The 3,034-nt window shown below is 40.3% G+C and overlaps 1 long non-coding RNA gene across 2 annotated transcripts in view; it reads left to right on the forward strand.

Moving 5' to 3' along the window:
* Positions 1-2,642, forward strand: part of LOC138177550 (uncharacterized) — a 22,829-nt gene extending 20,187 nt beyond the window's left edge. For both annotated transcript variants that reach the window (XR_011172547.1, XR_011172546.1), the window contains 2 exons: positions 1,416-1,485; positions 2,406-2,642. This is a non-coding gene — a long non-coding RNA (uncharacterized lncRNA). The remainder of the gene's footprint in view (positions 1-1,415; positions 1,486-2,405) is intronic.
* Positions 2,643-3,034: the final 392 nt, after the last annotated feature.

The following is a 3,034-nucleotide window of genomic DNA, read 5'->3' on the forward strand; positions in this document are numbered from 1 at the left end:
TCCTTCCTTCCTTCCTTCCTTCCTTCCTTCCTTCCTTCCTTTGTTGGTCTATGTCATATGTTCACATAGCTCAGCCAAGCAGGATCTATAACTCTACCTCAATGTTCCATGCCTGGGAAGAGCATATAGTCCCAATCTAAGATGGGACAGCATAGAAGAGAAATTCGTTCCATTTAATTAGATTCAACAAACATTTATTAAATATCTATTGTGGGCAAAGCATTATGATAAGTTCCTAGGGATACAAATATTGTCACTATTAGACTATGAGTTTCATGAGGGCAGGGACCATGTCATAGACAATCTTCAATGTCCTTCAATACTTAGTGCAGTATTTTATACACAGTAAGCACTTAATAAACTTTTGTTAAATTGAACTGAATTAAAGAGGAATAAGACATCTTCCCATCTTTTCATAGAGGTGCAGAATGAGACATCCATTTTCAGTTATGGCCAATGTGTGGATCTTTCTGGCTTGGTTATGTTTATTGGTTAGAAGGGAAGGTTTAAAAATTGTGTGTGTGTGTGGGGGGGGACTTGGGAGTAGGGGGGAAGGAAAAGAAGCCAGTGATAGTGAGGGAGAGAGAGAGAGAGAGAGAGAGAGAGAGAGGGAAAAGAGGGAGGAGAGGGGAATGGAAGGGAGGGGAGGGGAGAGGAGAGACAGAGACAGACAGAAGAATGAAAAAGCATTAGTGAAATATTTTGAAAGTGTATTTGTTGTTGTTTTTCATGCTTGAAGAGGACAAAAATCATATCACTATATCGGGGTCAAGATATAGTGTCTCTGACTATAGCTGATCAGACCAATATGAAAGCTTGGAAGGTTCTACCACAGGTTGGACATAAATAGTCCATATGAACATTTGAAGTGGAGAAGTCTCCAAATTTGTACAGCTCACATTTCTTTTGAGCTACTACAAGTCTGCTTTGCTCATAGACCACAACACCTTCTTTGATTTGGGCATGCCATGCTGGGCAGTCCTGTGCCAGTGTCTCCCATGTCTCACAACTGATTCTAAAGTTTTCAGAGAGACCTTGGAAGTATTCTTATATTGCTACTTCTGACCTTTGTGTGAGTGTTTGCCTTATGTGAATTCTCTATAAGATAGTCTTTTATGCAAATGTGTGTATGGTAGTCAGGCATCTGGGCTGTGCGGCCAGCCCACTGGAGTTGTGATCTCTGAGGTAGAGTCTTAATCCTTGACAATTCAGGTCAAGAAAGAACCTCAGTGTCCAGTACCTTGTCTTGCCAGGTGATCTTCAGAATCTTCCTAAGACAATTCCAATAGAAGCAATTCAGTTTCCTGGCATGGTGCTAGTAGACTGTCCAGGTTTCACAGGCATATAGCAATAAGGCTCTATAGACTTTGAGTTTGGTAGGCAGTCTAATACTTTTCTCCCACACTTTCTTTCAGAGCTACCTCTGGCAATGCTTGCATCAACCTCATCATCTCTGTGTACATCCCTGGAAACTATACTGCCAAGGTAAGTGACCTTATTCAAAGCATTCAAGATTCCAGAAAATAGACCAAAAGGGGATTCAGATGAAAATATAGACTAGTAGGAAAACTTTGGAACTAATGTGTTGAATTTATTAAGTAAGGTGTGCAAATTTCCTATGTGGGTTATATGTATATCCTCATGGTTCTGTCTAAATGCAATTTGCAGAAAGGGCATGAATAGATATCTCTGGAGTCTTCTCTCCAAGGAAGACTTCAAATCCTGCCAGGAAGAGAGCAGATCAGGTCAAGGCTGGCCTGCTGTGCTTTCCTTGAATCAGGATAGAATTATATCTATTTGCTCCATTAAATATTATTAGTCGGGGCAACCAGGTAGCACAGTGAGTAAAAGTACCGGCCCCAGAGTCGGGATGACCTGAGATTGAATCTGGGCTCAGATAGTTACTCAGATACTTAGATACTCAGATACTTACACCCAGAAATAACTGGTCGTGTAACCTTGAGCAAGTTACTTAACCCCAATTGCTTTAAAAAAATATATTATTAGTTTAGGGGAATTGATTTTTAGGTTCAAGCTACTTTTCCTTGTCACTATTCCATAATGAGGAAGATGTGCCTAAGCTATGTGTGAAGGGTTTGATTCCATTCCCACCAAATTATGGTTGTCCATCATATTAAATAGTAAATAAAACTCATTTATCCAAGGAGATAGCAAATCTATCAGAAATCAGAGAAATCATACAGGTTAGAACTCATCTGACAATAGAGAATGAAATGACAGAGAGATAGAGACAGAGAAAGAGAAGAGAGAAGAGATAGAGAGAGGAAAGAGAGAAGAAAGAAGAGGGAAAGGAAAGGAGATAGAGAGAGAGGTTCCCCAATCTCACTAGGGGGAAAAAAAGGGGGAAAAATCAATGGATCCTCTACATTTTGTCTTCTTCCCAGAGTATTTCTTTCTGTGGCCCCATGTTGAAGAGAGCCTGCAACCACCAATCTCCTCTTTTGAAGCTGGAACCCAGCAAAAGGCATTCTCCTCACCTAAGCTCTGCCCTCCTGGAGTCCTGGAGAATGACTACAATCATTCTCTCCACCAATAAGTAGAGAATGGTACTCATGCCTAGGCTTGAGTCCTACACTACATTCATGTTCTTTAAAAAAATAAAACAAGCTGTGCACAATGGAGATTCATAGTTTCATGTACAATCCTCTTTTTCTGTTCTTATATATGGGAATGTTCAAAAAGCATTTGTTGGTGTTTGTCAAGTTAAAAAAAAACTGTGCGGGGTGGCTAGGTGGCACAGTGAATACAGCACTGGCCCTGGAGTCAGGAGGACCTGAGTTCAAATCCGGCCTCAGACACTTAACACAAAAACTAGCCGTGTGACCTTGGGCAAATCACTTAACCCCAATTGCCCTCCAAAAAAGTAAAAAACAAAAAATACTGTTTCAGTGTACTAAAAATAGATGAATAAGACACAGTCTCTCCCTTCAAAGAACTTGCAGTTCAGTAGAGGAAGAGATCTTGTACACAGATAATTGTAAGACAAAGTGGAATATGACAAGTGCATTGAAAA

Source organism: Petaurus breviceps, unplaced genomic scaffold (assembly GCF_028583685.1).
Source record: "Petaurus breviceps papuanus isolate PSGF00001 unplaced genomic scaffold, PetGlider_PUasm1.0 90434, whole genome shotgun sequence".
NCBI classification, from domain to species: domain Eukaryota; kingdom Metazoa; phylum Chordata; class Mammalia; order Diprotodontia; family Petauridae; genus Petaurus; species Petaurus breviceps.